The sequence below is a fragment of the Panulirus ornatus genome, chromosome 56 (assembly GCF_036320965.1).
Source record: "Panulirus ornatus isolate Po-2019 chromosome 56, ASM3632096v1, whole genome shotgun sequence".
In the NCBI taxonomy this organism is placed as follows: Eukaryota; Metazoa; Arthropoda; class Malacostraca; order Decapoda; family Palinuridae; genus Panulirus; species Panulirus ornatus.
The window spans coordinates 4,121,121-4,147,543 of NC_092279.1; the positions used below are offsets into that span (position 1 = coordinate 4,121,121).

General features: G+C 50.5%; 1 protein-coding gene and 1 long non-coding RNA gene across 3 annotated transcripts in view; one reads left to right on the forward strand and one right to left on the reverse strand.

Moving 5' to 3' along the window:
* Positions 1-26,423, reverse strand: part of LOC139765845 (tetraspanin-7-like) — a 62,842-nt gene that overhangs the window by 24,435 nt on the left and 11,984 nt on the right. The window lies entirely within an intron of this gene.
* Positions 1-26,423, forward strand: part of LOC139765846 (uncharacterized) — a 74,794-nt gene that overhangs the window by 3,760 nt on the left and 44,611 nt on the right. The window lies entirely within an intron of this gene.

Genomic DNA, 26,423 nt, shown 5'->3' on the forward strand with positions numbered 1-26,423 from the left:
GCATCTCGATTCCCAATTATTGATTAAGTGGGGGTGTGTGGGTTGGGGGGTTGTTTGGGGGGGTGAAGGGGGTGGTGCTTGAATGTTCCACCACTGCCAGACGTAAAAGTGAAAAGCCTTTTTAATTTTTTCCCCCTCTATCGTATTAATTGCTCAAGCATTTCGTGATGATATTCAGCAAAGGTTGAAATAGAATTTGTTTATTGGAAGAGAGTGATGGAAGGAGAGGAGAAGCTGAAAGACGATAATGGTAGTGGACGAAACGCAATTGATTACTTTTTTACGTAATTTTCTGAGTGTCTTCAAGACGACCCAAGCATATCGCCGCTATTTGCAGAGAGAGAGAGAGAGAGAGAGAGAGAGAGAGAGAGAGAGAGAGAGAGAGAGAGAGAGGAGGGTGGAAATCAGCGTTCATCATAATCTAATTTGGCGTATTAGTATTTGGCCAACGGGGGCTTAATTTATTTCACCGGGCGTCGCTAGAACTGAGAGCGCACAGCACAGAGTGAATGAGAACTTTTCAGTGTTTAATATTTCTTTTAGTGACAGACTTTTTCAAGTACATAACCTTATACATTTAGTTTTTCTCCTAGCCTGTGTATGTGTCAATGTGGCATGACCATATGAAGATGTTCAAACGACAATCGCAGAATTATGGCTTTTATATATGTATATATATATATATATATATATATATATATATATATATATATATATATATATATATATATATATTATTTGCATATTACCGTGAAGAACTCGGTATCTTTTAACTCTTAGCCCTGTGCTGCGCATGATGGCCAGGTGAGATGCAACATCTTTTTTTATTACTCTCTCGTGTTGGATCAGTTTATGGAGACTTGAAATATCCAGTCCCAGAGTGTAAGCATGTTTAAGTCATGACAGTGACAAGTGTGGGGTAACTTTTACTTAGCGAAAACGGCAGAAGTGGACAAGTTCCATATGCCACCGGGTCTGCTGAACTCTTCTGTCTTGTCCATCTTTAGCTGTATCGCTAGATTTAACGTCAAAACACGAGGAATAGACAAAGTATATATATATATATATATATATATATATATATATATATATATATATATATTATTTTTTTTTTTTTTTTTTTTATTTTGCTTTGTCGCTGTCTACCGCGTTTGCGAGGTAGCGCAAGGAAACAGACGAAAGAAATGGCCCAACCCACCCCCATACACATGTATATACATACACGTCCACACGCTCAAATATACATACCTATACATCTCAATGTACACATATATATATACACACACACACAGACATATACATATATACACGTACATAATTCATACTGTCTGCCTTTATTTATTCCCATCGCCACCTCGCCACACATGGAATATATATATATATATATATATATATATATATATATATATATATATATATATATATATAAGCTTGAATAATAACACCACCATAATCCCCTTCTAAGAACGGGTTCTCTGTCCAGGGGAGCTGCCGATGCTCCGCGGCTCTGCGCTGTTTGCAGAAGCACTGGAATTAATTGTCTCCTTTGAAGTGAGAACGTCTTTGAAGAAGCTGTACTGGCATTAATACATCCTCGCCAAAGGTGGGTTTTCACTCGTGATGTAAATTTGTGCCGGTGGTGTCCTTTGATATATATATATATATATATATATATATATATATATATATATATATATATATATATTGGAAAGGATCACAATTTTGCGCGTGATCAAGATATTCCTATGAGTCCACGGGGAAAATGAAACACGAAAAGTTCCCAATCACATGTTTACCAAAGGGCGTCCTAGCTTCGTCTCTTCGATGTAAATCAACTGATTTATATTTCTTTTTTGTGTCTCCCCTGATGATGTGATTATTGCACGAAAGTGCACTTGGGAACTTATCGTGTTTCATTTTCCCCGTGGACTCATAGGAAAATATATATATATATATGGGTATGTTTGAAGGAATAGTGGTTCCAACAATGTTGTATGGTTGCGTGGTGTGGGCTATGGATAGAGTTGTGCGCAGGAGGATGGATGTGCTGGAAATGAGATGTTTGAGGACAATGTGTGGTGTGAGGTGGTTTGATCGAGTGAGTAACGTAAGGGTAAGAGAGATGTGTGGAAATAAAAAGAGCGTGGTTGAGAGAGCAGAAGAGGGTGTTTTGAAGTGGTTTGGGCACATGGAGAGAATGAGTGAGGAAAGATTGACCAAGAGGATATATGTGTCGGAGGTGGAGGGAACGAGGAGAAGAGGGAGACCAAATTGGAGGTGGAAAGATGGAGTGAAAAAGATTTTGTGTGATCGGGGCCTGAGCATGCAGGAGGGTGAAAGGAGGGCAAGGAACAGAGTGAATTGGAGCGATGTGGTATACCGGGGCTGACGTGCTGTCAGTGGATTGAATCAAGGCATGTGAAGCGTCTGGGGTAAACCATGGAAAGCTGTGTAGGTATGTATATTTGCGTGTGTGGACGTATGTATATACATGTGTATGGGGGGGGGGGTTGGGCCATTTCTTTCGTCTGTTTCCTTGCGCTACCTCGCAAACGCGGGAGACAGCGACAAAGTATAATGAATAAATAAATATATATATATATATATATATATATATATATATATATATATATATATATATATATATATATATATATAATGATATATGTGTAAGCCATTTCCCTATATGAGCGACGTAGCGTTAGAAACAAACGAATGTGTGTGTGGCTCCTCCCTTTTTCCCCTGATTTTGGAAAGTAACCTGAGATGGATGGTGGCTGGGAACAACAAATTAATAACCTAGCCAAATCTGCATAAAAGCTTGGATCTCCACACCTTATGACTGAGCTCAGAACCTGCTGTCCAAGCAGTATTAAGTCGTCATTTTACAGGACGCTTTATATATATATATGTGTGTGTGTGTGTTCGGCTTGTACACTCTGGAAGCATTTGATGTTTGAACCAGATGAGATCGGTGTCGCCCCGTAGCCAAAGAATGATCGATACTTGAAATACGACTACGAACAGCAGCTACAGTGCACAGTTTGGTGATCACACGCAGTCCATATGGATTTTGATACACACGTGTAACGATTGGTTAAGCAACATTACCTTCACGGTGACCCTGCAATTGCTCGCGCTAGAGAAGAGACTGCAAGCATTTCAGAATGTTCACCACGGTCCAGCATCGGCAGTGTGGCTCTGTGGGTTTTTAGACGATCCCATGTTTACCAAATGGCGTCCTAGCTTCGTCTCTTCGATGTAAATCAACTGACTTATATTTCTCTCTCGTGTCTCCCCTGATGATGTGATTATTGCACGAAAGTGCACTTGGGAACTTATCGTGTTTCATTTTCCCCGTGGACTCATAGGAATTATATATATATATATATATATATATATATATATATATATATATATATATATATATATATATATATATTTTTCTTTTTCTTTTAAACTATTTGCCATTTCCCGCGTTAGCGAGGTAGCGTTAAGAACAGAGGACTGGGCCTTTTTTGGAATATCCTCACCTGGCCCCCTCTGTTCCTTCTTTTGGAAAAAATATATATATATATATATATATATATATATATATATATATATATATATATATATATATATATTATTATAATGGCTCCCTGGACCACACCCTTAGTCATTCCATCCAGCTCGAGGGCTTGGGAGTACTGTATATATATTCCCACTAGAGTCCTATTGTTAAATGCGAGACTTAAACTGTGTATTTGCTATACAAAGCTTGGGGAATATTTTAGTACGATGAGGTAATAACGATAGGGTAGGATTGGACTAAAGGCGATATCCATTGGCTTGCCCCGGAGGAAGGTGAACTAGAGAGATGTATTTTGCTGTAAACTGGTAGGTTTGTCATGGAACTGGAAACTGTCAAAACGCTGCTAGAGAATATCAATTAAAAAAAACAGCTCAAAAATATTTCCCCCCCCCCTCCCTCTGCATTTATATTGGACGTAAATTTATCATTAAACTAAGTGTATTTTTCCCTCCACATTTATATTGAACGTAAGTTTTTTTTTACATTAAATTCAATGCGTTTTTTCCCTCATTTATTTTGAAGCTAAATTTATCATTAATCTGAATGCGTTTTCCCTCATTTATATTGAAGGTAAATTTATCCATGATGTGAATGCGTACACGTTAACTTAATGGAACCAGACCTGTTTAATTACGCTTTTTAAGAAGCGTGTACCCAGCTTCTGCTGGGCGTTGATGCAAATCCTGGGGCCTTGCCCTTGTCCTGGGGCCTTGCCCTTTGGTGGACCAACATGACGTGTGATGCAAACCCGCAAATTACCACTTGGTAAACACCACCACCACAGACTAGGCTTTCAGGAATGGAGGACCATACGACATGACTCCATTTCCGGGGGACCCAGGAATGGGCCACTAACCCGGCATTTTACGATTTATATAATAATGTTATTTACCTACGGAATGGTTGATTTTTTTTTTTATTTATTTATTTTTCTTTCCCCCTTGCAGTTGCCACTGCCTCTGTTCAAGCTTAGATTAAAGAATTATGGTGTACGTAATAGTTAGGGTTTTAGTACATGGAGTTTTTATTCTTTCTTCACTTTATAAGTGAATGCAATGTTCGCGATAGCTGATTTCCCTCATTATGAAGTGGTTTTCACTTTTATAAGTGAATGCAAAGTTCGCGATAGCTGATTTCCCTCATTATGAAGTGGTTTTCACTTTTATAAGTGAATGCAAAGTTCGCAGGAGCTGATTTCCCTCATTATGAAGTGGTTTTCACTTTTATAAGTGAATGCAATGTTCGCGACAGCTGATTTCCCTCATTATGAAGTAGTTTACTCTTAACTGAAACTCCCATTTGGAGCTTCGCGGTGGAAAGAGCACGTTTGGGCTGCGCTGAAGCCGTGGTAGAAGAGCGTTTTTGGGCTGCGCTAAAGCCGTGGTGGAAGAACGTTTTTAGGCTGCGCTAAAGCCGTGGTGGAAGAGCGTTTTTGGGCTGCGCTGAAGCCGTGGTGGAAGAGCGTTTTTAAAAAGGCTGCGCTGAAGCCGTGGTAGAAGAGCGTTTTTGGGCTGCGCTAAAGCCGTGGTGGAAGAACGTTTTTAGGCTGCGCTGAAGCCGTGGTGGAAGAACGTTTTTAGGCTGCGCTGAAGCCGTGGTAGAAGAGCGTTTTTGGGCTGCGCTAAAGCCGTGGTGGAAGAACGTTTTTAGGCTGCGCTAAAGCCGTGGTGGAAGAACGTTTTTGGGCTGCGCTAAAGCCGTGGTGGAAGAACGTTTTTGGGCTGCGCTAAAGCTGCGCAGTTTGGGTGGTGGGAGGTGAGGGGTTTTTTTGGGCACTAAGCTCAAAGACAGAGGCGTAGTAGTGGCTTGAGAGACTAGGGGGGGTGTGATGGATCCAGATGGACCTGTATGATTCCGACCCGAAGTATGAAGTGCACGAGCCTAGCTATACGTTCGTGATTCTGAGCCTAGCTATACGTTCGTGATTCTGAGCCTAGCTATACGTTCGTGGTTCTGAGCCTAGCTATACGTTCGTGATTCTGAGCCTAGCTATACGTTCGTGGTTCTGAGCCTAGCTATACGTTCGTGGTTCTGAGCCTAGCTATACGTTCAGGGTTCTGAGCCTAGTTATACGTTCGTGATTCTGAGCTTAACTCTACGTTCGTGATTCTGGGCCTAGCTATACGTTCGTGGTTCAGAGCCTAGTTATACGTTCGTGGTTCTGAGCTTAGCTCTACGTTCGTGATTCTGAGCCTAGCTTTACGTTCGTGATTCTGAGCTTAGCTATACGTTCGTGATTCTGAGCCTAGCTATACGTTCGTGATTCTGAGTCTAGCTATACGTTCGTGGTTCTGAGCCTAGCTATACGTTTGTGATTCTGAGCCTAGCTATACGTTCGTGGTTCTGAGCCTAGCTATACGTTTGTGATTCTGAGCCTAGCTATACGTTCGTGGTTCTGAGCCTAGCTATACGTTCGTGATTCTGAGTCTAGCTATACGTTCGTGGTTCTGAGCCAGCTATACGTTCGTGGTTCAGAGCCTAACTATACGTTCGTGATTCTGAGCTTAGCTATACGTTCGTGATTCTGAGCTTAGCTATACATTCGTAATTCTGAGCATAGCTATACGTTCGTGATTCTGAGCCTAGCTATACGTTCGTGGTTCTTAGCCTAGCTATACGTTCGTGGTTCTGAGCCTAGCTATACATACGTTCGTGGTTCTGAGCCTAGCTATACGTTCGTGGTTCTGAGCCTAGCTATACGTTCGTGGTTCTGAGCCTAGCTATACGTTCGTGATTCTGAGCCTAGCTATTCATTCGTGGTTCTGAGCCTAGCTGTACGTTCGTGGTTCTGAGCCTAGCTATACGTTCGTGGTTCTGAGCCTGGCTATACGTTCGTGATTCTGAGCCTAGCTCTACGTTCGTGATACTGGGCTTAGCTATACGTTCGTGATTCTGAGCCTAGCTATACGTTCGTGGTTCTGAGCCTAGCTATACGTTCGTGATTCTGAGCCTAGCTATACGTTCTTGATTCTGAGCCCAGCTATACGTTCGTGATACTGAGCCTAGCTATGCGTTCGTGATTCTGAGCCTATCTATACGTTCGTGATACTGAGCCTAGCTATACGTTCGTGATTCTGAGCCTATCTATACGTTCGTGATACTGAGCCTAGCTATACGCTCGTGGTTCTGAGCCTAGCTATACGTTCGTGGTTGTGAGCTTAGCTATACGTTCGTGATACTGAGCCTAGCTGTACTTTCGTGATTCTGAGCCTAGCTCTACGTTCGTGATTCTGAGCCTAGCTCTACGTTCGTGATTCTGGGCCTAGCTATTCGTTCGTGATTCTGAGCTTAGCTATACGTTCGTGATTCTGAGCCTAGCTCAACGTTCGTGGTTCAGAGCCTAGCTCTACGTTCGTGGTTCTGAGCCTAGCTATACGTTCGTGATTCTGAGCCTAGCTCTAAGTTCGTGATTCTAAGCCTAGCTATACGTTCGTGATTCTGAGCCTAGCTATACGTTCGTGGTTCTGAGCCTAGCTATACGTTCGTGATTCTGAGCCGAGCTATACGTTCGTGATTCTGAGCCTAGCTATACGTTTGTGATTCTGAACCTAGCTTAGTTACGTCTGGTAGCTATATTCGTGAAGCCAGCTCTAAGTTCGTGATTCTGACTAGCTAGTTCTGTTCGAGCTGTTAAGCGGGTTCTGAGTTATAGCTCTGTGTTTGAGGGGTCTGTGTTCTGAGCGGTCGTGTTCTAGCTATCTTCGTGATTCTGAGCGGTCTCTTGTGATTCATGAGCGGGTATAGTATAACATACCCTAGCTTATTTGGCAAAGTCTATCAGTCTCTTAAAAGTAAGCGTGTAGTATCTGGTTCAGAGCCCCATTGGGTTCCTTTACGGGTCTGCTATATTGAGCGGGTCATATATCTATGAGCGGTCTGTGTTCATAAGCGGGTCTGTGTTCTGTGCGGTCTGTGTTCTTGAGCGGGTCTGTGTTCGTGAGCGGGTCTGTGTTCATGACGGGTCTGTGTTCATGAGCGGGTCTGTGTTCGTGAGCGGTCTGTGTTCTTGAGCGGGTCTGTGTTCATGAGCGGGTCTGTGTTCTTGAGCGGGTCTGTGTTCATGAGCGGGTCTGTGTTCGTGAGCGGATCTGTGCTCTGAGCGGTCTGTGTTCGTGAGCGGTCTGTGTTCATGAGCGGGTCTGTGTTCTTGAGCGGTCTGTGTTCAGAGCGGGTCTGTGTTCATGAGCGGGTCTGTGTTTTTGAGCGGGTCTGTGTTCGTGAGCGGGTCTGTGTTCATGAGCGGGTCTGTGTTCGTGAGCGGGTCTGTGTTCTTGAGCGGGTCTGTGTTCATGAGCGGGTCTGTGTTCGTGAGCGGGTCTGTGTTCTTGAGCGGGTCTGTGTTCGTGAGCGGGTCTGTGTTCATGAGCGGGTCTGTGTTCATGAGCGGGTCTGTGTTCTTGAGCGGGTCTGTGTTCTCGAGCGGGTCTGTGTTCATGAGCGGGTCTGTGTTCTTGAACGGATGTGTTCTTGAGAGGGTCTTGTGTTCATGAGCGGGTCTGTGATCATGAGCGGGTCTGTGTTCGTGAGCGGGTCTGTGTTCATGAGCGGGTCTGTGTTCATGAGCGGGTCTGTGTTCGTGAGCGGGTCTGTGTTCGTGAGCGGGTCTGTGTTCATGAGCGGGTCCGTGCTCATGAGCTGGCCTGTGTTCTTGAGCGGGTCTGTTTGGGTTGGGGGGCCTGTTAGTCTTGGGGTGGGATCCATGGTCTTTTAGTGGTCCTGGGGCTAGCAGGCCCTCCTCCGTCACTGTCTAAGGGCCGAGAGACACACCCACAGACCCCCCTTCCTCCCCTGGCTTACGGCGACGGACTCAAAACTGAAGACGAGGTCTTTTGGAACATTGTATTCGAGTGGAAAGCGACCTGATTGGCGAACGTCTTGCGTGACAGCGCCATGTTAATGCAGACCTTCAGTTGCCTTTTGGGAAATGTAGAGGCGTCAAATCGCTCGTACTCCAGTACACAGTGTGTGTGTGTGTGTGTGTGTGTGTGTGTCTGTGGTCGATGGCAGGTGTGTGCGTGCGCATTGGTTGTTGACTTGCTCCAGTGGACGGCGTAAATGCGCCATATTCATGTAAGGTGATTGTCCACCGAAAAGGCGAGGTGGTCGTAGATGGGTAATGACCATTGTGCGTCATTAGGGCGAAGGCGAGCCTGCGAGACTGGGTAATGAAGTGGCAGACGAGAGAGAGAGAGAGAAAGAGAGAGAGAGAGAGAGGGGGGGTTGTGCATACGTGGGGGTGGGGGGGGGAGGTTGTAAATCACGCTGAGCGCACTAGTGCGAACGACCCCTCTGAACACCATGGTGACGACGCCCTTAGGGTAGTGGTGATGAAGATGGAGCTAGAGGTAAGAGCGAAGTGTAGCGGGTATTTTGGGCTCGTCTAGCGGGCTGATGAAGCGAGAGGTAACAGCGAAGTGTAGCGGGATTTTTGGGGGGCTCGTCTAGCGAGTCGATGGAGCGAGAGGTAACAGAGAAGTGTAGCGAGGTTTTTCGGGCTCGTCTAACGAGCGAGCCGATGGAGCGAGAGGTAACAGAGAAGTGTAGCGGGGTTTTGGGGCGGCTCGTCTAGCGGGCCGATGGAGCGAGAGGTAACAGAGAAGTGTAGCGGGGTTTTTGGGTGGCTCGTCTAGCGGGCCGATGGAGCGAGAGGTAACAGAGAAGTGTAGCGGGGTTTTTGGGTGGCTCGTCTAGCGGGCCGATGGAGCGAGAGGTAACAGAGAAGTGTAGCGGCTTTTTGGGCTCGTCTAGCGAGCCGATGGAGCGAGAGGTAACAGAGAAGTGTAGCGGGCTTTTGGGGCTCGTCTAGCGAGCCGATGGAGCGAGAGGTAACAGCGAAGTGTAGCGGGGTTTTTGGGGGGGCTCGTCTAGCGAGTCGATGGAGCGAGAGGTAACAGCGAAGTGTAGCGGGGTTTTTGGGGGGGGCTCGTCTAGCGAGTCGATGGAGCGAGAGGTAACAGCGGAGTGTAGCGGGGTTTTGGGGGGCTCGTCTAGCGGACTGATGGAGCGAGAGGTAACAGCGAAGTGTAGCGGGGTTTTGTTTTGAGCTCGTCTAGCGGACCGATGGAGCGAGAGGTAACAGCGAAGTGTAGCGGGGTTTTTGGGGGGCTCGTCTAGCGAGTCGAAGGAGCGAGAGGTAACAGAGAAGTGTAGCGGGTATTTTGGGCTCGTCTAGCGGGCTGATGGAGCGAGAGGTAACAGCGAAGTGTAGCGGGGTTTTTGGGGGGCTCGTCTAGCGAGCGGCCGGGGGGGGGGGGGGGGGGAGGGGGGGGTTTGTTGTTCGCTTGGTCAGGTCGCCTTTAAAGCCCCCCCCCCCCCCCCCCGGGGGGGGGGCTTCATCACAATTACCACACCCCGGGAAGGGGGATTAATTGTGTGACCCCTGGTTTATTCAGGAGGCGAGAGAGAGAGAGAGAGAGAGAGAGAGAGAGAGAGAGAGAGAGAGAGAGAGAGAGAGAGAGAGAGAGAATGGGGATTAAAAACAGACCTACCTCTCTCTCTCTCTCTTCTCTCTCTCTCTCTCTTTCTCTCTCTCTCTTTCTCTCTCTCTCTCTCTCTCTCTCTCTCTCTCTCTCTCTCTCTCTCTCTCTCTCTCCCTCCGTGCAGGTAATTGTGGGGTAATTGTTTACGCATTTAAGGGGCGATGCCCCGACCTTCTTAGAGGAGGGAGGAGGGGGGAGGGGCGTTTTGAAGTGGATGTTTCCGCTTCGTGCAATTATTTGGCTTGGCCCGCCGTCTCTTTGCCGGCCACGCGAAGGGGAGAAGCTATAAGGTGAAGAAGTAGCCACTGATAGCAAGAGATGGGAGAGACAGTGATGGTATGGGCTATAGTAGCAAGAGATGGGAGAGACAGTGATGGTATGGGCTATAATAGCAAGAAATGGGAGAGACAAGTGCTGGTAAGGGCTATAGTAGCAAGAGATGGGAGAGACAGTGATGGTATGGGCTATAGTAGCAAGAGATGGGAGAGACAAGTGCTGGTAAGGGCTATAGTAGCAAGAGATGGGAGAGACAAGTGCTGGTAAGGGCTATAGTAGCAAGAGATGGGAGAGACAGTGATGGTATGGGCTATAGTAGCAAGAGATGGGAGAGACAGTGATGGTATGGGCTATAGTAGCAAGAGACGGGAGAGACAGTGCTGGTAAGGGCTATAGTAGCAAGAGATGGGAGAGACAGTGATGGTGGTAAGGGCTATAGTATCAAGAGATGGGAGAGACAGTGATGGTAAGGGCTATAGTAGCAAGAGATGGGAGAGACAGTGCTGGTAAGGGCTATAGTAGCAAGAGACGGGAGAGACAGTGATGGTATGGGCTATAGTAGCAAGAGATGGGAGAGACAAGTGCTGGTAAGGGCTATAGTAGCAAGAGATGCGAGAGACAGTGCTGGTCAGGGCTGTGGTAGCAAGAGATGGGAGAGACAGTGCTGGTAAGGGCTATAGTAGCAAGAGACGGGAGAGACAAGTGCTGGTATGGGCTATAGTAGCAAGAGATGGGAGAGACAGTGATGGTAAGGGCTATAGTAGCAAGAAATGGGAGAGACAAGTGCTGGTATGGGCTATAGTAGCAAGAGATGGGAGAGACAGTGATGGTAAGGGCTATAGTAGCAAGAAATGGGAGAGACAAGTGCTGGTAAGGGCTATAGTAGCAAGAAACGGGAGAGACAGTGATGGTAAGGGCTATAGTAGCAAGAGACGGGAGAGACAGTGATGGTAAGGGTTGGGGTAGCAAGAGATGGGAGGGACGAGAGACAGTGATGGTAAGGGTTGCGGCAGCAAGAAATGGGAGGGACGAGAGGCACTGGGGGCAGGGCCATGACAACGAGGAAATGGTGATAACCATTCCCTTTTTAGCTTTCGCACTCTGTGTGGATCCGAGGAAGAGACATGGAGGACGCCATTCCCGTGTACCGAGAAATGCTAAGTTCCTCTCCTCTGCCTCCTTGATTTCTGGGGGAGTGGTATGGTGTCCCCATTTCCCCTGAGGGCAGGTGAAAATAGTGCCCATTTCCCCTAAGGGCAGGTGAAATTCGTGCCCATTTCCCCTAAGGGCAGGTGAAAAGAGTGCCCATTTCCCGTGAGGGCAGGTGAAAATAGTGCCCATTTCCTTTGAGGGCAGGTGAAAATAGTGCCCATTTCCCCTAAGGGCAGGTGAAATTCGTGCCCATTTCCCGTGAGGGCAGGTGAAAATAGTGCCCATTTCCTTTGAGGGCAGGTGAAAATAGTGCCCATTTCCCCTAAGGGCAGGTGAAATTCGTGCCCATTTCCCCTAAGGGCAGGTGAAAATAGTGCCCATTTCCCCTAAGGGCAGGTGAAATTCGTGCCCATTTCCCCTAAGGGCAGGTGAAAACAGTGCCCATTTCCCCTAAGGGCAGGTGTGTCCGCAAAGTGCCGGATGGTCTGAGCCATAAAAACCATTGGGTTCGTACGCCTCGGAGCCTTGTGAAGGAGACGGGGGAAGACCGCCTCAGATGCGTAAGCAAAGACCACATCGTCAACACAACAGACCCTGTAACACTACGGGAGGGTACGCGTCAAGTTGGAGGAGGAGCAGGAGGAGGGAGGCATCAGCGCACCGCCACACACACACACACACACACACACACGCACGCACGCACGCACGCACGCACGCACGCACGCAAACACACACACGCAAACACACACACAGACACACAGACACACACACACAGAGACAGACAGACCCAAGTCTTCACACACACACACACACACAGAGACAGACAGACCCAAGTCTTCACACACACACACACACACACACACACACACACACACACACACACACACACACACACAGACCCAAGTCTTCACACATACACACACACACACACACACACACACACAGACACACGGGAGTACACACGGAAGGGGGTGCCAGCCAGGCGCAAACGCGCTGGTATTAAAACCTGGCGAGGCAGTAAATGTGGAGCTGAACTCTTGGTGTGGGGGGGTCTGTGACCTGTGTGGGGGGGTCTGTGACCTGTGTGTGGGGTGGTCTGTGACCTGTGTGGGGGGGTCTGTGACCAGTGTGGGGGGGGGTCTGTGACCTGTGTGGGGGGGTCTGTGACCTGTGTGTGTGGGGGTCTGTCTGTGACCTGTGTGGGGGGGGTCTGTGACCTGTGTGGGGGGTCTGTGACCTGTGTCGTGTGTGTGTGTGTGTGGGGAGGCGAAGAGAACAGTCAGGTAGGCGGCCTTAATGGAAGGTGAGAGAGAGAGAGAGAGAGAGAGAGAGAGAGAGAGAGAGAGAGAGAGAGAGAGAGAGAGAGACAGAAACAGAGAGACAGAGACGCACACAGACGACAGCAGGAGAGACAGCGCGCGCGGACGGTGCTGCTTTAAAAGCCTTGTGGCACAGAGCAGCAGGAGGAGCAATGATGATGTTGTACAAGTCTTTCCGGATCAACGGGACGAAACATGTGGGTTTTGACACCAACAAACACCCCCCACCCCCCTTTCCCCCCAACTATCTCCGACCCACCCACCTTGTTGTGTCGTAAGCCTACACACCATCGACGGTTACGACATACACGTAGGTGTGTGTGTGTGTGTTCGGTTACGACACACACGTAGGGGTATTTGTGTGTGTGTGTGTGTGTGTGACGTGCGACACACGTAGGTGTGTGTGTGTGTGTGTGTGTGTGTGTGTGTGTGTGTGTGACGTGCGACACACGTAGGTGTGTGTGTGTGTGTGTGTGTGTGTGTGTGACGTGCCAGGGAGTTAGTGAGAGGACACACGGATCCAAAGTTATGCTGTGATTCTCGCCTCTATACACGACGGCCACTCACTACACTACCTCTCCTCCTCCTTCTCCTCCTTCTCCTTCTCCTTCTCCTTCTCCTCCTCCTCCTCCTCCTCCTCCTCCTCCTCCTCCTCCTCCTCCTCCTCCTCCTCCTTCTCCCTTACGACTTCAGTCTCCCACACGACCGAAAGTGATCCTCCCCTCGTTAAAAATTCACTGGTGATGGGACCGCATCCTAGCGAGAGAGAGAGAGAGAGAGAGAGAGAGAGTGTGAATACAACGGCGAGCTAGAGAAAGCTATCGCTGTGGGAGCCGACGTGAACAACTTCATATCTGTCAAACTTGAGAACGGAGAAGGTTAGGAGGGTGATCTGAGGCAGGTACTCGAGATCATACGAAAAAGAAATGGTTCTGGTCATCTTGATCCAGATGCGTGTGTGTGTGTGCGTAAGCGTTGGACTCGTAGTAGTGATGTGGATACAGACTCATGGCGCAGACACGTCTTGCTTCGGACGAGGCGAAGGAGAGTTCCTACCAGCGTGTCGGTTAAGCATTGTGGCAAGATTTCGCCGACACGAATAGAATTGATGAAAGTAACGCCATAGGTGCGTTTATAGAAGTAGTTGAAAGTAACGCCATAGATGCGTTTACAGGTCTCTGACGGAGGGGGGAACCAACTCCCTCTCAAAATCAGAGATAAGGAACTTTTTTTTTTTCTTTTTTTTTCTTCGTCCTCGCCAGCTGGTGCAGCCCCCCCCCTCTCTCTCTCTCTCTCTCTCTCTCTCTCTCTCTCTCTCTCTCTCTCTCTCTCTCTCTCTCTCTCCCCGTCTTTGACGAGGGAAGAAACAAGAGTTGTGGCCCCTTTTATGTAAGTAGAGTTAAGGGGTGGGAGAGGGGGAGTGAGTAAGTTTGGGGGGTTGGCAGGGCTGTGGCGACTGGGCACCAGTTTGAGGTCAAGAGATGTGGCAGATGTGCTGTGGTGGAAATAGAGAGAGAGAGAGAGAGAGAGAGAGAGAGAGAGAGAGAGAGAGAGAGAGAGAGAGAGAGAGAGAGAGACGTGGTGGTGGCGTCTCGTTGAGACGTTTGAGTTTTGACAGAGACGCGGTTCAGTCGACGAAGGAATCGCGTCAAGATTGACACTGAATTTTACGATACTGCTGGCGAGGAGGAGGTGCTGACGAGAGGCAGGGAAGGGGAGATGGGTGTGGTATGGGGCCATGGAGGGAAGGAGGGAGGGAGGGGTGTGGTGTGGGGCCATGGAGGGAGGGAGAGAGGGAGGGGTGTGGTGTGGCCATGGAGGGAGGGAGAGAGGGAGGGGTGAGTTGTGGGGCCATGGAGGGAAGGAGGGAGGGAGGGGGAGGGGTGTGGTGTGGGGCCATGGACGGAAGGAGGGAGGGAGGGGTGTGGTGTGGGGCCATGGAGGGAGGGAGAGAGGGAGGGGTGTGGTGTGGGGCCATGGAGGGAGGGAGAGAGAGGGGTGTGGTGTGGGGCCATGGAGGGAGGGAGGGGGAGGGGTGTGGTGTGGGGCCATGGAGGGAAGGAGGGAGAGGGAGGGGTGTGGTGTGGCCATGGAGGGAAGGGAGAGGGAGGGTAGGGAGTTGATGCGAGGGAGGCGCCAGGATGGAGGATGGACGTTTCTTGGTCAAGGACACTCCTGCTGGGGGCTCCTCTGCTTTAAGCTGTCTGGAGTCTCGGGTACTTATTTTTTTTTGGACGTTCGAATCCCGCGGTGTAAGTGATGTGTTTTGCGGGAGCGGCTAATGGTGTGTGTGCCTACGCGTTGTAGCGTCCAGGGACAGAAGTCACTCTCCTGTATCGCAACGCACGTACGGGCGTTTGTATTTACGTCTGGACTCGTGTATCTCCCGTGTGTGGACACTACCACGCAGGGGCGCGTGCGTGTGATACGCCTGACGGTAGTGTGGTGTCACGCGCCGCTCTGGGTAAATAGGCCGCTTGGGGAACCTTAAACACCTGTAGCGGCCGCTGGAGGAGGCGTCAGTACCTGTAGCGGCCGCTGGAGGAGGCGCCAGTACCTGTAGCGGCCGCTGGAGGAGGCGTCAGTACCTGTAGCGACCGCTGGAGGAGGCGTCAGTACCTGTAGCGGCCGCTGGAGGAGGCGTCAGTGCCTGTAGCGGCCGCTGGAGGAGGCGCCAGTACCTGTAGCGGCCGCTGGAGGAGGGAGGCGTCAGTACCTGTAGCGGCCGCTAGAGGAGGCGTCAGTATCTGTAGCGGCCGCTGGAGGAGGTGTCAGTACCTGTAGCGGCCGCTGGAGGAGGCGTCAGTACCTGTAGCGGCCGCTGGAGGAGGCGTCAGTACCTGTAGCGGCCGCTGGAGGGGGCGTCAGTACCTGTAGCGGCCGCTGGAGGAGGGAGGCGTCAGTACCTGTAGCGGCCGCTGGAGGAGGGAGGCGTCAGTACCTGTAGCGGCCGCTGGAGGAGGGAGGCGTCAGTACCTGTAGCGGCCGCTGGAGGAGGGAGGCGTCAGTACCTGTAGCAGCCGCTGGAGGAGGGAGGCGTCAGTACCTGTAGCGGCCGCTGGAGGAGTGAGGCGCCAGTACCTGTAGCGGCCGCTGGAGGAGGCGTCAGTACCTGTAGCGGCCGCTGGAGGAGGGAGGCGTCATTACCTGTAGCGGCCGCTGAGGGGGAGGTCCTCGACCAGCGACGCTACGACCCTCGGATGTCGATGACCTCGTCCATAACCTCCCCTCCTCAAGGGTCGTCAAGCCAGAGGCGAGGCCATCCGATCAACATCATGGTGCCCCCCCAAGGGCCGCACTGTGGTGACCTCGGAGGATCAAGTTAGCGTTGGGGGGTTCCTCGCGGTAGATCGGCCCTCCTCCTCTTGAAGAGAGATGGAAGTCCCACTTTATCCTATTCTAACACGTGAATTACGAGGAAGGAGCCAGGGAAGCCGAGACTTTAGGCATGTCTCTCCTGCATATCATTGATTGTAGTGATGCAGGTTAAGAACTGGGCTGGGCGAGCTAGCCTGGGAGTCTGTGGGGCTAGGATGTGCCTTGGCTAGGCATGAAGGCGTGTCAGGAGGGGCTAGGATGTTCCTTGGCTAGGCATGAAGGCGTGTCAGGAGGGCTCGCATATTCCTAGGCTAGGCAGGAAGGCGTGGGTGTCAGTAGGGCTCGGATATTCCAAGGTTAGACATGAAGGCGTGGGTGTCAGTAGGGCTCGGATATTCCTAGGCTGACAAGTCAGCCCTGTGTACCTGCAGTGTCAGGATATCCCAGCGGGATGCCATAACCTCCTCCTCCCCCAGCAGGCAGGGGGTGTGTCAGGTCGACGCTACTGGTATACTCCTCCTCCTCCTCCTCCTCCTCCTCCGGGAGGGTGGTGTCAAGCTACTGTCAGGCCTCTGGGTGGGTGTGTGTGTGTGTGTGTTGGCCGCTCGTCGGGGCCCTTCCACGCTCATTGATTTCGCGCGCCAGGTGGGTGGGTGGGTGGTGTGGTGGGGTGTTGTTGTATGACGACCCAAGGTCATCTGTCCCTCACTCTGACCTGCTCCTGGTGTCAACAGACCACCCTCTGACCCTAGCGGTATATGGTGCCATCTGGTCTTAGCCAGCCTACCACCTGAATGTCTTTTTGTCCTTTTCCCGTATATTGGGAGGGGTCCAGCCCCCACAGTGGTACCACCTGGCTCTCGGTATTTACCAGCGTGGGGTCTAATTGGCCCAGCAGGTCACCTGCTACCACTGTCATGGTAACATCTGTAACAGGGTGTGGTAGCGTTCGACCCAGCGTTGGTCACATACCGCCCCCCAATGTGTTGTCATTTAGCATGGTTGGTTTGAAACCCAACGAAGTCCCACAGTTGTTTCCTAGGTTATCATCTACCCCAGTATGGCACGGGGGGAAAACATGTCCCCTGGAATGGCCATCCAGAGTGGAAGTGTAAGAGAGGGGAAATATGTAGAAAATGAACCCTGGGGCTCCGTAGGTTATTGTAGACCTGGCATTTCAGGTAAGAAAGGGTGTGTGTGATGAGAGAAATACGGGAGGGACGAAGGGAAGTTCGCCGTTTCAGCTTTTCGAGAGAGAGAGAGAGAGAGAGAGAGAGAGAGAGAGAGAGAGAGAGAGAGAGAGAGAGAGAGAGAGAGAGAGAGAGAAATGGTATGGTAACGGTCCATCCTGGAGGAACTGGTTGCCCACACAGAAACTGTTGGAAGCAGGAGCTTTATTCGTTCCTCGGGTCCAAGCCATATGGCGGCTGGTATACATGCATAAAGACGCCGAACGAGTCCAGTGTTATTCCTATAGGACAGGGGCAAAGGGCAACACCACCATCAGGTAGGGACGGAAAGGGATTCTGGAAGAGCGAGGCGATTCCTGGAGAACTGATTGGGACAGAAGGCGTTTGATCCCGCTCTCGGTGATAGAATTGCCACCGATATGTGAGCAGCAGTCCATAATAGGGTGATTGAAATCCCCTACAGATATGGAATGGCTGCTCGGAAACATAATTTCGTCGTCAGTACAGAGCTCCAGATCAACACCACAAACGGAGTTTGTGGTGTTGAATGTCTTAGGGTTTCCAGGACAGAGTGGGAGGGTTTTGGTCACGTCCCACTTGTTTATCTCATTGCGGGGCTCCAAACCTGGAACGGAAGGGAGGGGAAGGGAGGTATCGCTTGAAGCTATGAGGAGATGAAATGCGTCTTAGCACAGTTGAATTTAATCTGGTTACTCGATCCTTTTCCCGAGGTGTTCCATTTTTGGGACGTATTGAGAAGGGAAATACATCGGTATGAGGTAGAGGACAAGTATTAGAATGAGGATATGGGAAAGACGAGTGAATGGAAGGATGTTAAGTGATCGGGTGAAGAAGGTTGCGTAAGAAGAAGCAAGAGCTGATTACTCATCGAGAGAACGGAAAGACAGTGTGGGTGGTGATGGGTTGCGACTCTGAGAAACGCCACCCTTCGCTAGGACTGGAGGAGGAAAGGCGGTGCTCCTCCGTCAGGTGTCTGCTGTAGTGGATGGCGTAGGAGAGGAGGCCATGCAACGGTGGAACAGGGAGAAGCAGAGTAGACGAAGGGAGTGTCGAATGCCAACACTTCTGCCACACCCTGTCAGCAGATGCTTTGAAGACGTCGAGAACCATCTGGCTCATCATGGTGCCATCTGGCTCATCATGATACCATCTGGCTCGTCATAGTAACATTGGTTCCCTATGGTACCATCTGTCCCACTATGGTTCCACCTGGCTCATCATAGTACCACCTGGGCCACTATGGTGTCATCTGTCGTACCTTGGTGCCATCTGGCTCATCATGGGACCATCTGGCTCGTCACGGTAGCATGTGGGTTCACTGTCGTACCATCTGGTTCAGCATGTCCCGTGCACCTCACCATGTACCATCTGGCCGGACGTGTATGCCACCACCTGACTACACACACACACACACACACACACACACACCCCGACCATATATCATCTAGCCGAACTTGACCAAAATGTTTCATGTTACCAGGGTGTTTAACAACATTGCAAAAGGCATCAAGATGTGGATATGGAGTACTCGAGATGGCTCTGTCTTTTTTGTATTGGAATAAGAAATCAACTCAGGACAACTCAGGACAAAAATGAGGAAAAAGAAAAAAAAAATCTTGCCATTTTTTTTCTTTTCTTCAGACGATGTTGAAGATAAAGGGAGGGGAAAAACATGTGATCCGAGGCTTTTAATGATGGAGCTAGGGGTGAAATTCCCAGTATTTTGCAGTATCCTTCAGGCTCTAAAAGTCTGGCTGCTCCACCTCTCTCTCTCTCTCTCTCTCTCTCTCTCTCTCTCTCTCTCTCTCTCTCTCTCTCTATCTCTCTCTCTCATCTTGATGTCTTTGATAATTCCACGTCTCTTTGGGTTCATTTATCGTTCTCTGACGTGTTTATTGATATCAAGTGACCGTAGGTGATAACATCCATTATCTGTTATCAGTGTATTTTGCCATTTACAGTCTTGGGTAGTTACCCTTTTAAATTCCACCCAGCTTCCATTTTCTTCAGTTAATCTACGGTGTTTGGACAGCGGGTTTGAGTTACTGTTTGGTAAGGGGTCCCAAATTTCTTCTTGTAAACTGTAAATTAATTTTCTTTCAGTCGTTCGTCAGTCAACTAATTTTATTTTGCCCAATTTAATGGTCTTCGCGTTTTCCTTTTTTTTTTTTTTTAATATAATGTTGAAGGCTCCAGTCACGGAAAAAAAAAAGAAAGGTGTCCACACCAAGGCCAGACCTTCTTAATTGAAATATATGAGATTGGAAATAAAGGGGACGTATTTTAAGGGTTTTTAAGGTTATTTTGAGGGTTTTAGAGAAAGTAGAAAGTTCTGCCTCTTTTTTTTTGGGGGGGATAAGGGTCCATGTCGTATTTATCAGGAAGGATAATGAACAGGTGAGAGAGAGAGAGAGAGAGAGAGAGAGAGAGAGAGAGAGAGAGAGAGAGAGTTACCTGAAGTTTAGCGGTGGAGGGAAAGAAGCAGATGTCACAGCGACCCCTCCCTCCCTCACCGAGCTTGCTTGCGTCCACACACACTAAGGCTAAACCTCAGTAGCTTGCCAGGGTTACTATGCGTGCTCTTGGTAATAGTGGTTGGGCACACACACACACACACACACACACACACACACACACAACCAGTTCTCGGAGGCAGGAACCAGAGTAATAGCTGTGTTAAGAGAGAGAGGGGGGGAAAGTGGAGGAACGCCCCGTGAAGGCAAGTTGGGTCAGGTGGTGTTGGATTCTGCTTTGGACTCCGTCTTTAGATCCGGAACACTCTCTCTCTCTCTCTCTCTCTCTCTCTCTCTCTCTCTCTCTCTCTCTCTCTCTCTCTCTCTCTCTCTCTCTCTCTCTCTCTCAGATGTGAGGGCAGTACTCCATACAAGGACGGACCAGTCCCTTCCAGAGCAGCAGCTGTTCACAAGAACGTGGTGATTAGCGGCGTTTGAACAGGACTTCGGGTTTCGTATTGGCAGACTTTGGCTGCTGGGTAACGTGAGGGTTAGCCAAGGCAGGTATTGTAGTGAGTGGCGCCACGTATGTGTGTCTTCCGTGGTGCATGTTGGCATTGCAGACCCATCAAAGGAGATGGGGGTCAAGTCGTGTGGGGATTTTGAGAGAGAGAGAGATGGGCAGAAATTGAGTCTTGTGGGCACTCATCATCTTCGCCTGTGTGTCCATCTGTCTCATTGGGGCATCCCGTCCAAGTCTTTGTTTACAGAGGACTATGTTATGTTTCATTGTTAATACATGATCATAATTGTTCATGTCACTTTCCCCTTAGCCATTTGTTGATCCATTAATGTTTCCTCGAACTTCATATTTGTGTCATGGATTCATCTTATCATACGTATATTTGACATATTATTTCCGTTGTGTGATTTCTCCAAATTCGCATCTCGTCCTTTGCCATCGATATTCGTGTGTCCATAACTGCGTAATTTTCCTGTTTTGAGTCGCGTCTTCGTGGCAGTGTTATCCCCTCGTCTCGCCTTTTGGTTGAAGCCACTGTCCTGTAATCGCGTGTGTCAGCTAAACATTGATTTTTCCTTTTAGGTTGTATCCAAGAATTTCATGTCCTGTAATTGAGTCGTTCATATCTCCTCATGTCCGACTCCTCCGTGCTTGCCTCTCGTTTTATTCCCTTCACGCGTAATCATTCGTTGTAATTACATCCCGTGTAATCATTAGGTCTTTGTCGTCACCTAGTGGTTACGTATTTTGGGCAGTTTTGACTTTTGAGATTCTGAGAAGTGTGTCAGACATCACTGTCTACCGGGAGCTCATTGGTCAATTTTGCTTCTCCTCTCGAAGTGCTTTTATCTAAGGGCCACGCCGTCGTGTTCACAGGGCCACACCGTCGTGTTCAAGGGGCCACGCCGTCGTGCTCAAGGGGCCACGCCGTCGTGTTCACGGGGCCACACCGTCGTGTTCAAGGGGCCACGCCGTCGTGCTCAAGGGGCCACGCCGTCGTGCTCAAGGGGCCACGCCGTCGTGCTCAAGGGGCCACACCGTCGTGTTCAAGGAGCACACCGTCGTGTTCAAGGACCCCACACCGTCGTGTTCAAGGGCCACACCGTCGTGGTCCCAGGGGCCACACCGTCGTGTTCCCAGGGGCTCCACCGTCGTGTTCCCAGGGGCCACACCGTCGTGTTCAAGGGGCCACACCGTCGTGTTCAAGGGGCCACACCGTCGTGTTCAAGGGGACACACCGTCGTGTTCAAGGGGACACACCGTCGTGTTCAAGGGGACACACCGTCGTGTTCAAGGGCCACACCGTCGTGTTCAAGGACCCCACACCGTCGTGTTCATGGGGCCACACCGTCGTGTTCAAGGACCCCACACCGTCGTGTTCAAGGACCCCACACCGTCGTGTTCATGGGGCCACACCGTCGTGTTCAAGGACCCCACACCGTCGTGTTCCAGGGGCCACACCGTCGTGTTCAAGGACCCCACACCGTTGTGTTCAAGTATCCCACCGTCGTGTTCAAGGGCCACACCGTCGTGTTCAAGGGCCATACCATCGTGTTCAAGGGCCACACCGTCGTGTTCAAGGACCCCACACCGTCGTGTTCAAGGGCCATACCATCGTGTTCAAGGGCCACACCGTCGTGTTCAAGGACCCCACACCGTCGTGTTCAAGGGCCATACCATCGTGTTCAAGGGCCACACCGTCGTGTTCAAGGACCCCACATCGTCGTGTCCCAGGGGCCACACCGTCGTGTTCCCAGGGGCCACACCGTCGTGTTCCCAGGGGCCCACACCGTCGTGTTCAAGGGCCACACCGTCGTGTCCCCAGGGGCCACACCGTCGTGTCCCAGGGGCCCACACCGTCGTGTTCAAGGACCCCACACCGTCGTGTTCAAGGGCCACACCGTCGTGGTCCCAGGGGCCACACCGTCGTGTTCCCAGGGGCCACACCGTCGTGTTCCCAGGGGCCACACCGTCGTGTTCCCAGGGGCCACACCGTCGTGTCCCAGGGGCCACACCGTCGTGTTCCCAGGGGCCACACCGTCGTGTTCCCAGGGGCCCACACCGTCGTGTTCAAGGGCCACACCGTCGTGTCCCAGGGGCCCACACCGTCGTGTTCAAGGGCCCCACCGTCGTGTTCCCAGGGGCCACACCGTCGTGTCCCAGGGGCCCACACCGTCGTGTTCAAGGGCCACACCGTCGTGTCCCAGGGGCCACACCGTCGTGTTCAAGGGCCACACCGTCGTGTCCCAGGGGGCCACACCGTCGTGTTCAAGAGGGCAAGAGTTCAAGTCTGCTAAGTAACAGATTATCGAGTCTTCGCGAGGGAGAGTAACTTCAGTATCCCTTTAAGGGAGAAGCACTTCACAGCAGCGTCTCGCGCCCTCCCCCGAAATTCGGATAAATACAAAAGAAAGAAAGAAATAGTTCGGTTTGTGTCGTGCGCGGCCGGTTACCGGGGGAGGGCCGGTTGTTAACGGACCCGGACAGAGGGAGATTTACGGGGCAAGTGTCCGGACGCAGGGGAAGAAGCCCTTTGGCCAGACTCACTTAAAAAAGGACGCCTCTCTCTCTCTCTCTCTCTCTCTCTCTCTCTCTCTCTCTCTCTCTCTCTCTCTCTCTCTCTCTCTCTCTCTCTCTCTCTCACCCCACTTCTTCCGGATCAGGAAGGCTTATGTAAGTCTTAATGATTTCGTGGACGAGGCTTTCGTGTCCGTTTATCCCACGTACCTACATTCGTGGTGATGATTTCGTGAGGTTTCGTGTCCGTTTATCCCATGTACATACATTCGTGGTGATGATTTCGTGAGGCTTTCGTGTCCGTTTATCCCACGTACATACATTCGTGGTGATGATTTCGTGAGGCTTTCGTGTCCGTTTATCCCACGTACATACATTCGTGGTGATGATTTCGTGAGGTTTCGTGTCCGTTTATCCCACGTATATACATTCGTGGTGATGATTTCGTGAGGTTTCGTGTCCGTTTATCCCACGTACATACATTCGTGGTGATGATTTCGTGAGGTTTCGTGTCCGTTTATCCCACGTACATACATTCGTGGTGATGATTTCGTGAGGTTTCATGTCCATTTATCCCACGTACATACATTCGTGGTGATGATTTCGTGAGATTTCGTGTCTGTTTATCCCACGTACATGCATTCGTCGTGAGGTTTCGTGTCTGTTTATCCCATGTACATACATTCGTACCTGGGGGAGGGGGGGGAAATGTCCCTGACCCTTGTTGAACTTTCAACCAGTTGGTCTCCCTCTTCTCCCTGGTTTAGTTCCGCCCTCAAACCCTGCCTCCATACCCTCCCTCCCCTTCAAACTCTCCCAGGCCGCTTCCTTCCTCCCCTCTTACACAAGGCCGCTTCCTCCCTCCCCTCTTACACAAGGCCGCTTCCTTCCTCCCCTCTTACACAAGGCCGCTTCTTCCCTTCTCTCTTACACAAGGCCGCTTCCTCCCTTCCCTCTTACACAAGGCCGCTTCCTTCCTCCCCTCTTACACAAGGCCGCTTCCTCCCTCCCCTCTTACACAAGGCCGCTTCCTCCCTCCCCTCTTACACAAGGCCGCTTCCTTCGTTCCTTCTTACACAAGGCCGCTTCCTTCCACCCCTCTTACACGTTCTCTCTCTCTCTCTCTCTCTCTCTCTCTCTCTCTCTCTCTCTCTCTCTCTCTCTCTCTCTCTCTCTCTCCCTCCCTAGTGTACTCTTGAAAGTGCCTATAGTAACATATTTAAGGAGTCTGATTTTGGGGGGAAATGTCTCTTTTAGGTTCGGAAAAAGTCCAGCCATTGGTGTCAAAAGGTAAGATGAAAAGGCACATGATTGGTTTGTGGTGGCTTTGTGCCGGTGACCCCCCCTGGAAATGTAAGGTGTACGTAACCCCCCAAGGCTCCTCCTGTGGGCGGTAGCGCAAAAGGACTTCAGGGGGGTCCCCACAAAGGGGGTCGTAGTCAGTGAAACACCCCGCCGTCACCCCGAGAGTGGTGGGTTGATATTGCATATAGGATGTTACAGTGAGGAACAGGTACTTCGAGACATTGGATTAGGGTCTAGAAAACGTAAGAGGAGTTCCATGGGCTACTGTGTGTGTGTGTGTGTGTGTGTGTGTGGAGGGGGGCGGGGGATTTCGGGAGAGCCCTTACGACCAATAGACTTGAAAAAAAAAAACTTTGGCCATCTTGGCTACAGGTTGGGTGGCGCGGGTTAGTGTTCAAAACTCAAAGTGTGTGGTGTTGCGGGCCCGAGAGAGAGAGAAGAGAGAGAGAGAGAGAGAGAGAGAGAGAGAGAGAGAGAGAGAGAGAGAGAGAGAGAGAGAGAGGAGGGAGTCGAGAGGAAAAGGATGAAAAGAATAAGTCAGTTTTGAAATGTATTGGATTTGGAGGAAGACGTATATAGAGAGGAGAAAGAGAGTCCTTTCCCCCCGTATTGTGTGTGTGTGTGTGTGTGTGTGTGTGTGTGTGTGTGTGTGTGTGTGTAGAGGGCAGCTAATAAGGGCGGGGGACGTTGGGGTTGGAGACCCAACCCGACCCTTCGTGTAGCTCACTTTCCCCAAAAGGTGGAACACGGGAGAGAAGACGCCAGCGAGCTGTGCTCCTCCTCATGTTTGGCTCAGGCTGGGGTTTGTCTGAATGTGTGTGTGTGTGTGTGTGTGTGTGTGGACGTCATCAAGATGAGAAGAAGGGAGAGATGAGATCATGAATTTCAGGAGAGGTTGCTGGATGTTCTGCCTCTGATTGAAACAGAGCTTTGGGGTAACGGGGGGCAGAATTGTGTGGGGAATATCTCCTGGGTTAATTAAAGTCAGGGGTTAGTGTGATGGTGAGATGTAAGGAAGGGGTAGCACTTCTACTGGAGGTGGAGTTGTGGGGGTGCGTGAGAGTAATGATTTGTGTGAAAATGAAAGTGGATTCCGAGAGGTGGGTGATTATGATTGGGTTAGAATGAAAGTGGATTACGAGAGGTGGATGATTGTTAGTGCTTATGCCCCTGGTAGTGAGAGGAGGGAAGAAGAGAGGCTTTTTAGAATGGTTTGGACATATTGAGAGGATGAGTGAGGATAGACTGGCAAAGATGGTTCACATATCAGAAGTGGGAGGAACAAGGAAAGGGGAGACGCCAAGGAAGAGGCGGGAGGATGGAGTGAAAGATGTTATGAAGATTCGGGGCCTGAACATGCAGGAGGGTGCGGGGCGTGCAAGGGATAGAATGAATCGGAGCGATGTGGTTTCATGGGACGACGTGCTGTCAGTGGGGCTGAACCAGGGCATAATAATCGGTCGGTGGAACCCACGGAGAGGCCCGTGGGGCCTAGTTATGGAATAGGAGCTGTGGTTTCGGTGCATTAAACACGACAGCTAGAGAATGGATGTGAGCCAATAAGGCCAAATCTTCGGCTGTTTCTGGCGCTACTTCGCTAACGCGGGAGGTACTTTAACGCATATATTATATGATTACACTTGGTTGTTGTCACTACAGAAATAAGCATTTTGATATATTGGTAATGATGTCCCCTCTCTGTGTGTGTGTGTGTGTGTGTGTGTGTGTAGGGCAGGGAACAGTACGAGTTTCGTCCGTGTGGGGCGGGGAGGCTGGCCGGGTACCAGCTGGCCACACACATCCCCTTTAAGACGTGTAGGATCCCTGTCGTGCCCCTCGCCGTAAACATCTCTCAAACATCCTCCCTGGCGCGAGCTGCTTCTACACACATCCCACGCCCCTCACTTCCTCCTCCTCCTCCTCCAGACCCGCTACATAGACGACACCCCTCCCTCACCTCCTGAGGCCTCCTCCTCCAGACGCGCTACACAGATCCCCCTCACCTCCTCCAGAATCACCACACAGACCACCCTCCTCCTCCTCCTCCTCCAGACCCACTACACAGACCCCCTTCACCTCCTCCAGACTCACTACACAGACCCGACCCCTCCTTCCCAGATCCACGACAGAGACCCCCTTCCTCCAGACCCGCCGCACTGACCCCCCCCCCCTTTAGACCCAGTACACAGACCTCCACCAGACCCATCGCACAGACCCTCCCCCTTCCATCACCAGAAAACTCTCCATATAGGAGAGAGAATTTTTCTTTTCCTCGTGAAATGAAGGGATAATATCC